The following is a 20293-nucleotide window of genomic DNA, read 5'->3' on the forward strand; positions in this document are numbered from 1 at the left end:
TGTGGAGATAGAAAAGATATTTTATCCAAACAGAAATAACAAGAAAGCAGGGGTAGCAATACTGATATCAGACAAAATAGACTTTAAAACAAAGGCTGTAACAGAAGACAAAGAAGGGCATTATATAACTATAAAGGAATCAATACCAGAAGAGGATATTACACTTGTTAACATGTATGTACCCAATGCAGGAGCACCTAAGTATATAAGGTGAATGTTAATAGACATAAAGGGAAAAATTGAAAATAATACAAAAGTAAAAGGGGACTTTAACACCCCATTTACATTAATAGACAGATCATCCAGACAGGAAATCAATAAGGCACAAGTGGCCTTAAATAACACAAGAGAACATATGGACTTAATAGATAGCTACAGGACATTCAATCCAAAAACAGCAGAATACATTCTTTTCAAGGGTACATGGAACACTCTCAAGGATAGATCACATGATGGGCCACAAAACATGTCTCAACAAATTTAAGAGGATTAAAATTATATCAAGCATTTTTCCAACCAGAACTGTATGAAACTAGAAATGAATTACAGAATGAAAAATGGGAAAAGAATAAACGCAGAAACGAAACAGCATGTTATCAAAAAACCAATGGATCAATGAAGAAATAAAAGACAAAATCAGAAAATATGTCAAAAATAACTCCAAAATCTATGACATTCACAGAAAGCAGTTCTAAGAGGGAAGTTTATAGCAATATAGGCCTTCATCAAGAAATAAGGAAATCTCAAAAAAAAAAAAAAAGAAAGAAATAAGAAATCTCAAACAAGCTAACCTACCACCTAAAGAAATTAGAAAAATAACAAACAAGATCAAAGTCAGAAGAAGAAAGGAAATAATGAAGACCAGAGAGTAAATAAATGAACTAGAGACCAAAAAGGCAATAGAATAGATCAAAGAAAACAAGAGCTGGTTTTTTGAAAGGATAAAAAAAAATTAATAAATCTTTAGCCAGGCTCATTAAGAAGAAAAGAGAGGACCCAAATAAACAAAATAAAAAATGAAAGAGGAGAAATAACAACCAATACCACAGAGATACAAAAAATCATGAGAATAATATGAACAGTTATTTACCAACAAATTAGGCAACCTAGAAGAAATGAGCAAAATTCTAGAAACATACAACCTACTAAGACTGAATCAAGAAGCAACAGACAATCTTAACAGACCAATTACTAGAATTGAAACTGAATTTTTAATAAAAAAATTCCCACCAAACCCTCTTCCACTATTGGTGGGAATGTAAATTGATACATCCACTATGGAGAACAGTATGGATGTTCTTTAAAAAGCTAAAAATAGGACTATGACCCAGGAACCCCACTACTGGGCATATACCCTGAGAAAACCATAATTCAAAAAGAGCCATGTACCACAATGTTCATTGCAGCACTATTTACAATAGCCAGGACATGAAAGCAACCTAAGTGTCCATCGACAGATGAATGGATAAAGAAGATGTGGCACATATATACAATGGAATATTGCTCAGCCATAAAAAGAAATGAAATTGAGTTATGTGTAGTGAGGTGGATAGACCTAGAGACTGTCATAGAGAGTGAAGTAAGTCAGAAAGAGAAAAACAAATACCATATGCTAACACATATATATGGAATCTAAAAAAAAAAATGGTTCTGATGAACCTAGGGGCAGGACAGGAATAAGGATGCAGACGTAGAGAATGGACTTGAGGACACAGGGATGGGGAAGGGTAAGCTGGGACGAAGTGAGAGAGTAACATTGACATATATACACATATATACCAAATGTAAAATAGATAGCTAGTGGGAAGCAGCTGCATAGCACAGGGAGATCTGCTCGGTGCTTTGTGACCACCTAGAGGGGTGGGATAGGGAGAGTGGGAGGGAGATGCAAGAGGGAGGGGAAATGGGGATATATGTGTACATATAGCTGATTCACTTTGTTATACAGCAGAAAGTAACACAACATTGTAAAGCAATTATACTCCAATAAAGATGTTAAAAAAAAATTCCCACCAAAAAAATGTCCAGGACTGGATGGCTTCACAGGGAAATTCTACCAAACATATAAAGAAGAGCAAATACATATCCTTCTCAAACTATTCAAAAAATTGAAGAGGACAGAACACTCCTAAATTCATTCCAGCATACCCCATTACTCTAATACCAAAACAAACACACTTAAAGAAAAAATTACAGGTCAATATCTTTTACTGAAACATCTTCAACAAAATGTTAGCAGACCAAATTCAACAATATATAAAACATACACCATGATCAAGTTGGATTTATTCCAGGGATACAACAATGTTTTAATATTCACAAATCAAGGTGATACACCACATTAACAAAAGGAAGGATAAAAATCACATGATTATTTCAATAGATGCAGAAAAAGCATTTGAAAAATTTCCACATCAATTCATGATAAAAACTCTCATTGAAGTGGATGTAGAAGGAACATATCTCAACATAATAAAGGTCATTAATGACAAACACACAGCTAACATCATACTCAGTGGTGAAAAGCTGAAAGCCTTTCCACTAAATTCAGGAAGAAGAAAAGGATGCCCACTTTTGCCATTTCTATTCAATATAGTATTGAAAGTCGTAACCATAGCAATCACACAGGAAAAAGAAATAAAACGCATTCAAATTGGAAGGGAAGAAGTAAAACTGTCTCTATTTGCAGATGACATGATACTCCTAAAGTATCCACCACAAAACTATTAAAACTAGTAAATGAATTCAGCAGTATTGCAGGATATAAGATTAATATACAGAAATCTGTTACTTTTCTATACACTAATAATGAACTAACAGAAAGATAAAGTAAAAAAAGAAATCCTGTTTAAAAGCACATCAAAGAATAAAATATCTATGAATAAACTTAACTAAGGAAGTGAAAGACCTATACTTTGAAAACTATAAAACATTGATGAAAGAAGATAATACAAAGAAATGGAAAGCTAACCTACGCTCTTGAATTGAAAGAATTAATAATGCTAAAATTGCCATACTACCCAAAAAAAGTTACACATTTAGTGCCATCCCTTTAAAAATACCCATAACATTTTTCACAAACTTGAATAAATAATCCTAAAATTCATATGGAACCACAAAGACCCCAAATTGCCAAAGAAATCTTGAAAAAAGAGAACAAAGCTGGAGGTATCACCCTCCTAGAATTCAGACTACACTACAAAGCTACGGTTCTCAAAACAGCATGGTACTGGGACACATAGCTCAGTGGAAGACAATATAGAACCAGAAATGAACCCTCACACCTACAGTCAATTAATCTACAACAGAGGAGGCAACAATATACAATGGAGAAAAGACAGTCCCTTCAATTACTGGTGCTAGGAAAACAGGACAGTTACTTGTAAAAGAATGAGATTAGAATATTCTTCACACTGTATACAAAAATAAAGTGGATTAAAGACATATGTTTGAGACCTTAAACCATAAATCTCCTAGAAGAGGACACAGGCAGAACATTCTTTGACATACACTGTAACAATACCTTTTTGATCTGTCTCCTAAGGCAAAATAAATAAAAGCAAAAATGAACAAATGGGACCTAATTAAACTCAAAAGATTTTACACAGCAACGAAAACCATCAACAAAATGAAAAGACAACCTATGGAATAGGAGAAAATATTTACAAACGATATAACCAACAAGGTCATATAAAGATAAATATATAAACAGCTCATACAACTCAATATCAAAAAAAAAACAACCCCAATCAAAAAAAGGGCAGAAGAACTAAAGAGATACTTTAAAAAAAAACCTGTAGATGGCTATCAGACACATGAAATGACGCTCAACATTGCTAAATATATAGAGAAAAGTGAATCAAAACGACAATGAGATACCACCTCACATCTATCAGAATGGTTATCATCAAAAAGACTAAAAATAACAAATGTTGGCAAGGATATGGAGAAAAGGGAATCCTTGTACACCACTGGAGGAAATGTAAATTGGTGAAGCCACTGTGGAAAACAATATGGAGGTTCCTCAAAAAACTAAAAATTGGAATACCATATGATCCAGCAATTACAATCCTAGATATATATCCAGAAAAAATGAAACCACTACTTCCAAAAGACACATACACCCCAAAGCTCATAGCACTATTTACAATAATCAAGATATGGAAGCAAGCCACATGTCCATCAACAGGTGAATAAATAAGATGTGGTATGGAATATTACTCAGCCATAAAATAGAATGAAATAGTGACATTTGCAGCAGCATGGATAGACCTAGAAAATATTGTGCTAAGTGAAAAAGAGTCAGACAGAGAATAACAAATACCATATGATTTCACTTGTATGCGGAATCTAAAAAATAAAACAAATATACATAACAAAACAGAAACAGATATACAAAACAAACCTGTGGTTACCACTGGGAATAGGAAAGGGGAGAAAGATGGGGTATGGGATTGAGATACAAACTACTATGTATAAAATAAATAAGCAACAAAGATATAAAAGACAGTACAGGGAATTATAGCCATTATCTTGTAATAACTTTTAATAGATTATAATCTGTAAGAATAACAAATCACTATGATGTACAACTGAAACTAATATTATAAATCAACTATACATCAATTAAAAAAAAACTATTACGGTTACCAAATATGTCAGTAAATGTATTCAGTTTTCTCTCTACATATAATTTAATAACTGAATTTTTTTGTATTTTATTTATTTATTTTTATACAGCAGGTTCTTATTAGTTATCTATTTTATACGTATAATGGATATATGTCAATCCCAATCTCCCATTTCATCCCACCACAATAACTCTGAATTTTGAACCATATAACATAGTGTGGATGATTTCTTCATTTTGCCTAGTCAACAACATTTATTAAGTACCTGTTATGTAATGTGAAAGGAACTCAATAGTCATTCTTTCTTTAAATATCCCAAGTATACGTGATCAAAGGTTCTATCAGCTGAAACTGAGAAATATCCATTAGGATGGAGGAAACATACATTATGAGGGATGCATCTAATGTAATAGAATATGTGTTTGACCTACACAGTATTTCCACATATTTATTTTTTAGGCAACCAGTAAGAATGTTTTTATTATTTTTATGTTTTATTTTTTTGAAATATAGTTGACAGCCACATATTTTTAATTAAAGTATAATTGACTTACAATATTATATTAGTTTCAGGTGTACAACATAGGGATTTGGTAGTTTCATAAGAAAAGGGCAATAAGAACATATGTATCAATAATTACCTTAAATGTAAATGCGTTAAATGCTCTGAACAAAAGACACAGACTAGTTGAATGGATACAAAAATAAGACCCATAAATATGCTATCTACAAGAGACCCACTTCAGACCTAGGGACACATACAGTCTGAAAGTGAGGGGATGGAAAAAGGTATTCCATGCAAATGGAAATCAAAAGAAAGCTGGAGTAGTAATACTCATATCAGCAAAAACAGGCTTTAGAATAAAGACTGTTACAAGAGACAAGGAAGGACACTACATAATGATCAAGGGATCAATCCAAGAAGAAGGCATAGCAATTGTAAATATATATGCACCCAACATAGGAACACCTCATGATATAAGGCAACTGCTGATGACCATAAAAGGGGAAACTGATGGTAACACAATAGTGGGGGACTTTAACACCCCACTTACATCAATGGACAGATCATCAGGACAGAAAATTAATAAGGAAACACAAGCCTTAAATGACACTTTAGACCAAATAGACTTAATTTATATTTATAGGTCATTACATCTGAAAGCAGCAGAACACACTTTCTTCTCAAGTGCACACAGAACATTCTTCATGGTAGATCATATCATGTATCACAAATAAAGCCTCAGTAAATTTAAGAAAATTGAAATCATACCAAGCATTTTTTCCAACAACAGTGCTATGAGATTACAAATCACTTACCGGAAAAAAAATGTAAAAGACACAAATACATGGAGGCTAAACAATATGTTATTAAATGACAAATGGATCACTGAATAAATCAAAGAGCAAATCAAAAAACCCCTAGAGACAAATGAGGATGAAAACACAGAGATCCAGAACCTATGGAATGCAGCAAAAGCAGTTCTAAGAGGGAAATCTATAGCAATACAATCTCACCTCAAGAAACAAGAAAAATCACAAATAAACAAACTAAGCTTACACCTAAAGCAAATAGAGAAAGAAGAAGAAGAAAAAACTTTGTAGAAGGAAAGAAATCACAAAAATCAGAGCAGAAATAAATGAAATAGAGATGAAGAAAACAATAGCAAAGATCAATGAAACTAAAAGCTGGTTCTTTGATAAGATTACCAAAATTGATGAAACTTTAGCCAGACTCATCAAGAAAAAAAGGAAAGGGTCCAAATCAATAAAATTAGAAATGAAAAAGAAGTTGCAACAGACACCACAGAAATACAAAGGATCATAAGAGACTAGTACAAGCAGCTATACATGAATAAAATGGACAACCTGGAAGAAATGGACAAATTCTTAGAAAGGTACAACATTCCAAGACTGAATCAGGCAGAAATAGAAAATATGAACAAACTAATCACAAGTGCTGAAATTGAAACTGTGATTAAAAATCTTCCAGCAAACAAAAGTCCAGGAGCAGATGGCGTCACAGGCAAATTCTATCAAACATTTAGAGAAGAGTTAATCCTTATCCTTCTGAAACTCTTCCAAAAAAAAGAAGAGGAAGGAACACACCCAAGCTTATTCTACGAGGCCACCATCACCCTGATACCAAAACCAGACAAAGATATCACAAAAAAAGAAAACTACAGCCCAATATCACTGATGAACATAGATGCTAAAATCGTAAACAAAATACTAGGAAACCAAATCCAACAACACATTAAAAGGATCAAACATAATGATCAAGCGGGATTTATCCCAGGTATGCAAGGATGTTTCACTATCTGCAAGTCAATCACTGTGATACACCACATCAAGAAACTGAAGAATAAAAACTATATAATCATCGCAATAGATGCAGAAAAAGTTTTTGACAAAATTCAACATCCAGTTATGATTAAAAACTCCAGAAACTGGGTATAGAGAGAACTTCCCTCAAACATAATAAAGGCCATATATGACAAACCCACAGAAAACATCATTCTCAGTGGTGAAAAACAGAAAGCATTTTCTCTAAGATCAGGAAGAAGACAAGGATGTCCACTCTTGCCACTCTTATTCAAAATATTTTAGGAAGTCCTAGCAACAGCAATCAGAAAAGAAAAAGAAATAAAAGGAATCCAAACTGGTAAAGAAGAAGTAAAACTGTCACTGTTTGCAGATGATATGATATTATACACAGAAAAACCTAAAGACACTACCAGAAAACTACTAGAGCTCATCAATGAATTTGGTAAAGCTGCAGGATACAAAATTAATACACAGAAATCTCACATTCCTATACACTAACAAAGAAGGATCAGAAAGAGAAATCAAGGAAACAATCACATTTAAAATCACATCTAAAAGAATAAAATACCTAGGAATACCTTCCTAAGGAGTCAAAAGACCTACACTCAAAAAACTATAAGGTACTGATGAAAGAAATAAAAGATGACACAAACAGATGGAGAGATATACCATGTTTCTGGATTGGAAGGATCAATATTGTGAAAATGACTATACTACCTAAAGCAATCTACAGATTCAATGCAATCCCTATCAAATTACCAATGGCATTTTTCACAGAATTAGAACAAAATATTTTACAATTTGTATGGAAACGCTAAAGACCATGAATTGCCAAAGCAATCTTGAGAAAGAAAAATGGAGTTGGAGGAATCAGGCTCCCTGACTTCAGACTATTCTACAAACGTACAGTCGTGGTACTGGCACAAAAACACAAATACTCATCAATGGAACAGGAGAGAAAGGCCAGAGATAACCCATGCACTCACCTAATCTATGTCAAAAGAGGCAAAAATATACAATGGAGAAAAAACGGTCTCTTCAATAAATGGTGCTTGGAAAACTGGAGAGCTATATGTAAAAGAAAGAAATTAGAACACTCCCTAAAACCATACATAAAAATAAACTCAAAAAGGAATAAAGACCTAAATGTAAGACCAGACACTCTAAAACTCTAAGAGGAAAACATAGGTAGAACACTCTGACATAAATCACAGCAAGATCTTTTTCAATCCACCTCCTTGAGTAATGAAAATAAAAATAAACAAATGGGGCCTAATTAAACTTAAAAGCTTTTGCACAGCAAAGGAAACCATTAACGAAATGAAAAGACAACCCTCAGAATGATAGAAAATATTTGCAAATGAAACAACCAACAAGGGATTAATCTCCAAACTATACAAACAGCTCATGCAGCTCAATATCTAAAAAACAGTGAACCCAATCAAAAAATGGGCAAAAATATAAATAGACATTTCTCCATAGAAGACATACAGATGGCTGAAAAGCACGTGAAAAGGTGCTCAACATCGCTAGTTATAAGAGAAATGCAAATCAAAACTACAATGAGGTATCACCTCACACCAGCCAGAATGGTTATCATCAAAAACCCTACAAAGAGTAAATGCGTGAGAGGGTGTGGAGAAAAGGCAACCCTCCTACATTGTTGGTGGGAATGTAAACTGGTACAAATGCTCTGGAGAAGAGTATGGAGGTTTCTTTAAAACTAAAAGTAGAGCTAACATATGATCCTGCAATCCCACTCCTGAGAATATAACCAGAGAAAACTATTATTCAAAAAGATACATGGAGGAGACCTTCAAGATGGCAGAGGATTAAAACGTGGAGATCACCTTGCTCCCCACAAATACATCAGAAATACATCTACATGTGGAACAACTCCTACAGAACACCTACTGAACGCTGGCAGAAGACCTCAGATTTCCCAAAAGTTTTTTTTTTTCCTTTTTCCCTTTTTGTGAGTGTGTATGTGTATGCTTCTCTGCATGAATTTGTCTGTATAGTTTTGCATTTACCATTTGTCCTAGGGTTCTGTCTGTCCTTTTTGTTTGTTTTGTTTTTTTAGTATAGTTTTTAGCACTTGTTATCAGTGGTGGATGTGTTTTTTGGTTTGGATGCTCTCTTCTTTCTTTCTGTTTTTATTATCTTTTAATATTTTTATTTATAATAATTTTTTATTTTTTATTTTAATAACTTTTCTTTTCTTTCTTTCTTTCTTTCTTTCTTTCTTTCTTTCTTTCTTTCTTTCTTTCTTTCTTTTCTTTTCCCTTTTCTGCTGAGTCATGTGGCTGACAGTGTCTTCATGCTCTGGCTGGGTGTCAGGCCTGTGGCTCTGAAGTGAAAGAGCCAAGTTCAAGACATTAGTCCACCTGATACCTCCCGGCTGCACATAATATCAAACAGCAAAACTCTCCCAGAGATCTCCATCTCAGTGCTAAGAGCCAGCTCCACTCAAGAACCAGCAAGCTACCGTGATGGACACCCTATGCCAAACAACTAGCAATACAGGTACACAACCTCACCCATTGGCAGAGAGGCTGCCTAGAATCATAATAAGGTAACAGACACCCCAAAAACACCACTGTATGTGATCCTGCACACCAGAAAGACAAGATCCAGCATCATCCGCAAGAACACAGGCACCAGACCCCTCGACCTGGAAGCCTACACAACCCACTGAACCAACCTTACCCACTGGGGGCAGACACCAAAAGCAACGGGAATTACGAACCTGCAGCCTGTAAAAAAGAGACCCCAAACACAGTAAGTTAAGCAAAATGAGAAGACAGAGAAACACAAAGCAGTTGAAGGAGCAAGGTAAAAACACACCAGACCAAACAAATGAAGAGGAAATAGGCAGTTTACCTGAAAAAGAATTCAGAGTAATGATACTAAAGATGATCGAAAGTCTTGGAAACAGAATGGAGAAAGTACAAGAAACGTTTAACAAGGACCTACAAGAACTAAATAGCAAACAAACAATGATGAACAACACAGTAAATGAAATTAAAAATTCTCTAGAAAGAATCAACAGCAGAATAACTGAGGCATAAGAAAGGATTAGTGACCTGGAAGATAAAATAGTGGAAATAACTACCACAGAACAGAATAAGGAAAAAAGAATGAAAAGAATTGAGGACAGTCTCAGAGACATCTGGGGCAACATTAAATGCACCAACATTCTAATTATAGGGGTCCGGGAACAAAAAGTGAAAAAGAAAGGGACTGAGAAAATATTTGAAGAGATTATAGTTGAAAACTTCCCTAATATGGGAAAGGATATAGTCAATCAAGTGCAGGAAGGACAGAGAGTCCCATACAGGATAAATCCAAGGAGAAACACACCAAGACACATATTCATCAAACTATCAAAAATTAAATACAAAGAAAAAATATTAAAAGCAGCAAGGGAAAAACAACAAATAACATACAAGGGAATCCCCATAAGGTTAACAGCTGATCTTTCAGCAGAAACTCTGCAAGCCAAAAGGGAGTGGCAGGACATATTTAAAATGATGAAAGGGAAAAACTTACAACCAGGATTACTCTACGCAACAAGGGTCTCATTCAGATTTGACAGAAAAATTAAAACCTTTACAGACAAGCAAAACCTAAGAGAACTCAGCACCAGCAAACCAGCTTTACAACAAATGCTAAAGGAACTTCTCTAGGCAGGAAACACAAGAGAAGGAAAAGACCTACAATAACAAACCAAGAACAATTGAGAAAACGGTAGTAGGAACATACATATCGATAATTACCTTAAATGTAAATAGATTAAATGCTCCAACCAAAAGACATAGACTGAACGAATGGATACAAAAACAAGACCCATAGATATGCTGTCTACAGCAGACCCACTTCAGAAGTAGGGACACATACAACTGAAAGTGAGGGGTGGAAAAAGATATTCCATACAGATGGAAATCAAAAGAAAGCTGCAGTAGCAATTCTTATATCAGACAAAATAGACTTTAAAATAAAGACTGTTACAAGAGACAAAGAAGGACACTACATAATGATCAAGGGATCAATCCAAGAGGAAGATATAAAAATTGTAAATATATATGCACCCAACAAAGGAGCACCTCAATACATAAAGCAAATGCTAACAGCCATAAAAGGGGAAATTGACAGTAGCACAATCATAGAAGGGGACTTTAACACCCCATTTTCACCATTGGATAGATCACCCAAAATGAAAATAAATAAGAAACACAAGCTTTAAATGATACATTAAACAAGATGGACTTAATTGATATTTATAGGACATTCCAACCAAAAACAACAGAATACACATTCTTCTCAAGTGCTCATGGAACATTCTCCAGGATAGATCATATCTTGGGTCACAAATCAAGCCTTGGTAAATATAAGAAAATTGAAATTGTATCAAGTATCTTCTCTGACCACAACACTATGAGACTAGATATCAATTACAGGAAAAAAATCTGTAAAAAATACAAACACATGGAGGTTAAACAATACATTACTAAATAACCAAGAGATCACTGAAGAAATCAAAGAGGGAATCAAAAAATACCTAGAAACAAATAACAATGAAAACACAATGACCCCAAACCTATGGGATGCAACAAAAGCAGTTCTAAGAGGGAAGTTTATAGCAATACATTCATACCTCAAGAAACAAGAAACACCTCAAATAAATAAGCTAACCCTATACCTAAAGCAATTAAAGAAAGAAGAAGAAGAACAACAAAAAAACCCAATTAGCAGAAGGAAAGAAATCATAAAGATTAGATCCGAAATAAATGATAAAGAAATGAAGGAAATGATAGATCAATAAAATTAAAAGCTGGTTCTTTGAGAAGATAAATAAAATTGATAAACCATTAGCCAGACTCATCAAGAAAAAAAGGGAGAAGACTCAAATCAATAGAATTGGAAATGAAAAAGGAGAAATAACAGCTGTCATAGCAGAAATACAATACAAAATATCACTGATGAACATAGATGCAAAATCCTCAACAAAATACTAGCAAACAGAATCCAACAGCACATTAAAGGGATCATACACCATGATCAAGTGGAGTTTATCCCACGAATGCAAGGATTCTTCAATATATGCAAATCAATCAGTGTGATAAACAATATTAACCAATTGAAGGATAAAAACTATATGATCATCTCAGTAGATGCAGAAAAAGTTTTGACAAAAATCCAACACCCATTTATGATAAAAACCCTCCAGATTGTAGGCATAGAGGGAACCTACCTCAACATAATAAAGGCCACATATGACAAACCCACAGCCAACATTGTTCTTAATGGTGAAAAAGTGAAACAATTTACCCTAAGTTCAGGAACAAGACAAGGTTGCCCACTCTCACCACTATTATTCAACATAGTTTTGGAAGTTGTAGCTATGGCAATCAGAGGAGAAAAAGAAATAAAGTAATGCAAATTGGCAGAGAAGAAGTAAACTGTCACTTTTTACAGATGACATGATACTATTCATAGAGAATCCTAAAGATGCTACCAGAAAACTACTAGGACTAATCAAGGAATTTGGTAAAGTAGCAGGATACAAAATTAATGCATAGAAATCCCTTGGATTCCTATACACTAACAACAAAAAATCAGAAAAGAAATAAGGAAACACTGCCATTTACCATTGCAACATAAAGAATAAAATACCTAGGAATAAACCTACCTAAGTAGACAAAAGACCTGTATGCAGAAAACTATAAGACACTGATGAAAGAAATTAAAGACGATACAAACAGTTGAAGAGATATACCAGGTTCTTGGATTGGAGGAATCAACATTGTGAAAATGACTATACTACTGAAAGCAATCTACAGATTCAATGAAATCCTTGTCAAACTACCAATGGCATTTTTCACAGAACTAGAACAAAAAAATTCACAATTTGTATGGAAACACAAAACACCCCAAATAGCCAAAGCAATCTTGAGAAAGAAAACTGAGCTGGAAGAGTCAAGCTCCATGACTTCAGAATATACTACAAAGCTACAGTAATCAGGACAGTACTGGCACAAAAACAGAAATATAGATTAATGGAACAGGATAGATAGTCCAGAGATAAACCCACGCACATATGGTCACCTTATTTTTAATAAAAGAGGCAAGAATATACAGTGGATAAAAGACATCCTCTTCAACAAGTGGTGCTGGGAAAACTGGACGTCTACATGTAAAAGAATGAAATTAGAACACTTCTTAACACCATACCCAAAAATAAACTCAAAATGGATTAAAGACCTCAGTGTAAGGTCAGACATTATAACACTCTTATAGGAAAACATAGGCAGAACACTCTATGACATAAATCACAGCAAGATCCTTTTTGACCCACCTCCTAGAGAAATGGAAATAAAAACAAAAATAAACAAATGGGACCTAATGAAACTTAAAAGCTCTTGTACAGCAAAGAAAACCATAAATAAGACGAAAAGATAGTCCACAGAATGGGAGAAAATATTTGCAAATGAAGCAACTGACAAAGGTTTAATCTCCAAAATATACAAGCAGCTCATGCAGCTCAATATTAAAAGAACAAAAAACCCAATCTAAAATGGGCAGAAGACCTAAATAGACGTTTCTCCAAAGAAGACGTACAGATTGCCAACAAACACATGAAAGGATGCTCAACATCACTAATCATTAGAGAAATGCAAATCAAAACTCCAATGAAGTATCACCTCACACTAGTCAGAATGGCCATCATCAAAATATCTGCAAACAATAAATGCTGGTGAGGGTGTGGAGAAAAGACAACCCTCTTGCATTGTTGGTGGGAATATAACTTGATATAGCCACTATGGAGAACAGTATGGAGGTTTTCTAAAAAACTAAAAATAGAACTACCATGTGACCCACCAATCCCACTACTGGGCATATACTCTGAGAAAACCATAATTCAAAAAGTGACATGTACCATAATGTTCATTGCAGCTCTATTTACAATAGCCAGGACATGGAAGCAACCTAAGTGTCCATTGACAGACACTATGGGTAAAGAATCTAAAAAAGAGTGGATATATGCAAATGTATAATCAATTCACTTTGCTGTACATCTGAAACCAACACAACATCTTAAATCAACGATACTCCAATAAAACATTTAAAAGAAAATTATAGTATTATTTTTTAGCTCTATTAAAATTTTTCCTATAACAATTTGTCCAGTTAATTCTACTCTATTTACATATTTCCTCAGACAATTCCACTCTGTTATCATTGTATAATAGTTAGTTTAATTTTTCAATATTGAAGTCATCTTTAAAACATTATATGAAACTGTTTTACCATATAGTATTTATTTTTAATAACAACATTCATGATTTTTATCACCTTTATTGAGGTACAACTGTCAAATAAAATTGTATATATTTAAAGTACAAAATATGAGGAATGGATATATATATACATTGTTAAATGATTGCCACAATCATGGTAATTAATACATCTGTCACCTCACATATTTATGTGTGTGTGTGTTGAAAACTTTTGAGGTCCACTCTTAGCCAATTTCAAGCATAGAATACAGTATTACTAACTATAGTCACCATGCTGTGTATTTGATCCCCACAACTTATTCATCTTATAATTGAAGGCTTGTACCCACCATTCTACTCTCTATTTCTAAGAGTTCTTTTTATATATTCTATATTTCACATGTAAATACAATCATTCAGTAATTTTTTGTGTGTCTGGCTTATTTCCCTTAGTATAACATCCTCTATGGTCATTTTGTCACAAATGGCAGGATGTCCTCCTTTCTCATGGCTGAATAATATTCTATTTGTGTGTGTGTGTGTGTGTGTGTGTGTGTGTGTGTTTGTGTATCATATCTTCTTTATCCTGGACAATTAGGTTGTTTCCATATCTTGGCTTTTGTGAACAATGCTGCAGTGGACTTGGGAGTGCAGATATCTCTTTGAGACACTGATTTTTTTCCTACAGATATATATTCAGAAGTGGGATTGCTGGATCATCTGGTAGTTCTATTTTTAATTTTTTAAGGAACCTCCATCATGTTTTCCATAGTGGCACTACCAACTAACTTCCCAATAATGAACAAGAGTTTCCTTTTCTCTACATCATTAAGAACACTTGTTATTCCTTGCCTTATTTTTAAAATAAAAGCCATCCTAAGAGTGTGAGATGATAAATCTCATTGTTTTGACTTGCATTTCCTTGATAATTAGTGATGTTGAGCATCTTTTTGTGTACCTGTTGGCCATTGTATGCCTTCTATTGAGACATACCAAAAAGTGTATTAAAATTTTTAATATTAATTAAAAATTAAAAAAATATATTTATAAATTAAAATGTGTATGAGACAGGCTGGTATGTGGGACCTGGGACCCTTTGCTGCAGTGCTTGCAACTGGACAAATGTCTCCTCAAACAAGAAAATATCAAGAAAGTATATGGGATTGAAAATAGCTGCGGGCATGTGCAGTTGGGGTGAATTATGGACAACAAGATACAAAAAGACCAAAAATCCAACTGTCATTTCTGAAGAGACAGGAGCAAAATCAGGGTGTTGGGAGCAAAAGCAGGGTACTGCGCATGAACCCTGCACACAGCACCATCAAGGGGATAGGCAAACCAGCTAAGCCACACATCTGGCCTGACCCATGGACCCGCCCCTACCCTTTCCCTATATAAGGAACCAGCTCCCTCCAACCCCCACCTTGGGGAGTGAGCAAGGGAACGTGTTACTTGTTTTCATACCCTCCTGCTGCAGCAGGAACCCCAGTAAATCTTTGCCTGAATTTCTTGTCTGGCCTCTTATTACTTTCTGTTGATTAAGGAAGGCCAAGAACCTTGGTCAATAACAGACTTTGTGGCACCCAACGTGGGGCATTTGTCTCCTTCATGGGAGAGGATCTGGGTACATCTGGGACCACTGAATGAGGCTTCCCTGTGGGTGACAAACGGCCACCTGAACCTCTTGTTTCAGCATCACCACGTTTAGTAAGTCTGCCTTCCTGGTGCCTGAGGGCCTCGGTACCCTCTCTCAAGCAAGATTTCCCCTCCCCTTTGTCCCTTTCCCTCTCCTACTATCTGTTTCCTTCTCCTTTCTCTGTCCTCTCCTACTTCCCTGTCCTATCCTTCCGAGAGAGTGGATGTCAGGCAGCTACAGCATCTCTCCTCTCAGCTTGTGAGAACTGCTCCCTCTGGCTGGCAATGGCTCACCTTGATGAGTGACAAGCAGAGGTGGGAGAGGCTTGCCTCACACCATGCAGATCTTAGTCCAGTGGGCTCTCCCTGATGGGAGATTTATGAGAATGATACATGTTTATCCGCATATTGTGTAGTGGCTGGAAGTCTGAGAGTCCCAGTATTCTCACCTTGATTTTTCTCCTGTCTCTTTCTTTTTTTCAGTCTTTTTTGTCCCTCCTCCCTTTACCTCTCCCTTGATCTTTAGGCTTGTACTCCCATACATCCCCTTTATCCTGAAAACTTCTTGTTTGTGCCTTTAAGTTTCTGTCATTGGTACATGTTGAGTAAAATGATCTTTGTCTTATGTAGTTTTGTCTGTCTAACTGCTCCTGCAAGTCTCTGCCAAAATTGTGGGCACGGTGGAACACTTAAGCATTAAGTGTTGAAATAAAAACACAGTCCACATTGCCTGAGACTCCAGCCTTGGGCTACTTAGTGGAATTTTAAAGAGAAAAAAGAGAGAGAGAGAGAGAGAGAGAGAGAGGGAGGAGCTTTCATTTCTCTCCACTGCCTTTGCAATGTAACTATTCTGCCTGGGCTCTCAGGAAATATTTGATCCATCTGTAGTCCCCCAGACAAAGGGGGAAAGAAAGAGACCTTATTAAACTCAGGCAGGAAAACTATGAGATCTTTGGTTCTGTCTGTCTTTATGTAAAAATTAGCTTGAAAATGAGCTGTATTTAACTGGCTTAAAGGAAATTGGCCACTTATATACATTCTCAGAAATACAAAAGAAACTTATCAGAATACATTTCAGGTTCATGTGATCTGGGAAATACTCAATATTGAATTTATATCTGGTATTAAATCTAGCTTAAACTTGTGGGTTAATTAATACAGACCTGTCTTTATAGTCATCAACATCAAGTATAATACTTTTATTGTACCAAGGGTTACTGAAAGTCAATAAGTGCACATTGTTTCTGTTATGAAGTTTGTCAACAAGGAAAATAACCAGATATGATTAAACTTTTAAGTAAATGTAACTGAGATAAGAGATTTTTGGTAAACTCTATGGGAATAATGCTGTTTTGGAAATGTCCATCTAAAATAGCTTCTTCAGATTTTGGTAACTTGAAGCTGTATTAAGTTAAATGATACAAGTTTGTTGAATAGCTAGGTCATTCCCAAATAAGATACCGAGACATCAATTACTAACCAGAAAAACTAAAGAGATATAGAACTATTAAAGTATATGTTTGGTGACACCCTGAGATGTTTTCTACCAATAAGACAGTTCATGGTTGCTTAAGGAAATTAGGATGTGTGTTTTCAGTAAAGAAGGCATAAGGAATGGAATTGCATTTATTAAGGGAAAAGAAAGTAGGTTTCTCATAGAGCTGATTGTTTCTGGATGGAAAAAATAAGGGACAAACGAATATGGATACAGAAAGTGATGGAGGGTTTGTGCATGGTTGGGATTGGTTAGGTTTAGATTGAATTTAATTCAGTAAAATTAATTCTGTTGTTAAAAGTAAGCAGGTGCAGGACTAAATTTGGTTCTCTCTCTTAAGAGAACAAAGTTTTCTTGAAATGCTGCTTTTGATAGCAGATTGTGTGAATTTCCTTCCTTTAAAGGATCTTTTTTGGCAGTCCTGCCTCTGGGACAAGTCTGAGGCAGTTCAGGCTGTACTGAGGCTTTGGTTTTGCTATGACTGGTATCATACAGGTGACCCATTCAACCTGCCTTCCCTACTTGAATTCTCGATAACTTTAAAGAGCCAGGAGAGAACAGAGTGGTGCTATAGGAGGAGAGACCACAGGAGATATGCCAGCCAGGAAAAAAAAAAGAATTTAAAAAGATCTTTTAAAAAGACAATCAGGCCTAAGGATTTAATCAAACATGCCTGCGTAATGAAGCCACCATTACAATCCAAAAGGAGGGGTTTCAGAGAGCTCCCAGGTTGGTGAAGCATAATGACTCTATGTGCCACTGTGCTGGACTCCAAACTCCAAGAGGACTGAAGTTACTTTGTTCTCGACCTCACCCTATGAATCTCTTCATCTGGCTCTTGGTTCCAGTGGTATAATATCCTTGGTAATAAACCACTCATCTGCCATGTGTCTGAAAGGGTCTTGGTGCTCCGGCCTGGGGTCAGGCCAGGGACAGAGCCTCTGAGGTGGGAGAGCCGAGGTCAGGACATTGGACCACCAGAGACCTCCCGGGACCATGTAATATCAATCAGCGAGAGCCCTCCCAGATATCTGCGTCTCAATGCTAAGACTCAGCTCCACCAAACGGCCAGTAAATTCCAGGGCTGGATGGCCCATGCCAAACAACTAGAAGACAGGCACACAACCCCACCCATTAGCAGAAAGGCTGCCTAAAATAATACTAAGTTCACAGACACCCAAAAACACACCACCGGATGCAGCCCTGCCCACCATAAGGACAAGATCCAGCCCCAACACGAAGAAAACAAGCACCAGTCCCCTCGACCTGGAAGCCTACACAACCCACTGAACCAAACTTACCCACTGGGGGCAGACACCAAAAACAATGGGAACTACGAACCGGCAGCCTGTGAAAAGGAGATCCCAAACACAGTAAGTTAAGCAAAATGGGAAGAAAGAGAGATATGCAGCGGATGAAGGAGCAAGGTAAAAACACACCAGACCAAATAAATGAAGAGGAGATAGGCAGTCTACCTGAAAAAGATTTCAAACTAATGCTGGGAAAGATGATCCAAAATCTTGGAAATAGAATGGAGAAAATACAAGAAACGTTTAACAAGGACATAGAAGAAATAAAGAGCAAGCAAACAATGATGAACAACACAATAAAGGAAATTAAAAATTCTCTAGAAAGAATCAATAGAAGAATAACTGATGCAGAAGAACAGATAAGTGACCAGGAAGAAAAAATAGTGTAAATAACTACCACAGAGAGGAATAAAGAAAAAAAAAAAAAAGAAAAGCATTGAGGACAGTCACAGAGACCTCTGGGACAACATTAAATACCCCAACATTCGAATTATAGGGGTCCCAGAAGAAGAAGAGAAAAAGAAAGGGACTGAGAAAATATTTGAAGAGATTATAGTTGAAAATTTCCCTAATATGGGAAAGGATGTAACCAATCAAGTCCAGGAAGCACAGAGAGACCCATACAGCATAAATCCAAGGAGAAACACAACAAAACACATATTAATCAAACTATCAAAAGTTAAATACAAAGAAAAAATATTAATGCAGCAAGGGAAAAACAACAAATAACATGCAAGGGAATCCCCATAAGGTTAACAGCTGATCTTTCAGCAGAAACTCTGCAAGTCAGAAGGGAGTGGCAAGACATATTTAAAATGATGGAATGGGAAAACTTACAACCAAGATTACTCTACCCAGCAAGGATCTCATTAAGATTCAAAAGAGAAATTAAAACCTTTACAGACAAGCAAAAGCTAAGAGAATTCAGCACCAGCAAACCAGCTCTACAACAAATGCTAAAGGAACTTCTCTAGGCAATAAACAAAGACAAGGAAAAGGCCTACAATAACAAACCCAGAACAATTAAGAAAATGGTAAACAGAACATACATATTGATAATTACCTTAAATGTAAATGTATTAAATGCTCCCACCAAAATACATAGACTGGATGAATGGATACAAAAACAAGACCCATATATATGCTGTCTACAAGAGACCCAATTCAGACTTAAGGACACATACAGACTGAAAGTGAGGGGATGGAAAAAGATATTCCATGCAAATGGAAATCAAAAGAAAGATGCAGTAGCAATTCTCATATCAGACAAAATAGACTTTAAAATAAAGACTATTACAAGAGACAAAGAAGGACACTACATAATGATCAAGGGATCAATCCAAGAAGAAGATATAACAATGGTAAATATTTATGCACCCAACATAGGAGCACCTCAATACATAAGGCAAATGCTAACAGCCATAGAAGGGGAAATCAACAGTAACACAATATGGTAGGGGACTTTAACACCCCACTTTCACCAATGGACAGATCATCCAAAATCAAAATAAATAAGGAAACACAAGCTTTAAATGACACATTAAACAAGATGGACTTAATTGATACTTTTAGGACATTCCATCCAAAAACAACAGAATACACATTTTCTCAAGT

At 35.6% G+C, this 20293-nt stretch overlaps 1 long non-coding RNA gene across 1 annotated transcript; it reads right to left on the reverse strand.

Annotated features, from left to right (window-relative positions):
* Positions 1-9185: 9185 nt before the first annotated feature.
* Positions 9186-20293, reverse strand: LOC309614703. Its single transcript, XR_014236370.1, has 2 exons — positions 18491-20293; positions 9186-17827 (listed from the first exon to the last, which is right to left on the reverse strand). It is a non-coding gene; the product is annotated as an uncharacterized lncRNA (long non-coding RNA).

This window comes from Balaenoptera borealis (assembly GCF_965194805.1).
Source record: "Balaenoptera borealis genome assembly, chromosome: 17".
NCBI lineage: Eukaryota > Metazoa > Chordata > Mammalia > Artiodactyla > Balaenopteridae > Balaenoptera > Balaenoptera borealis.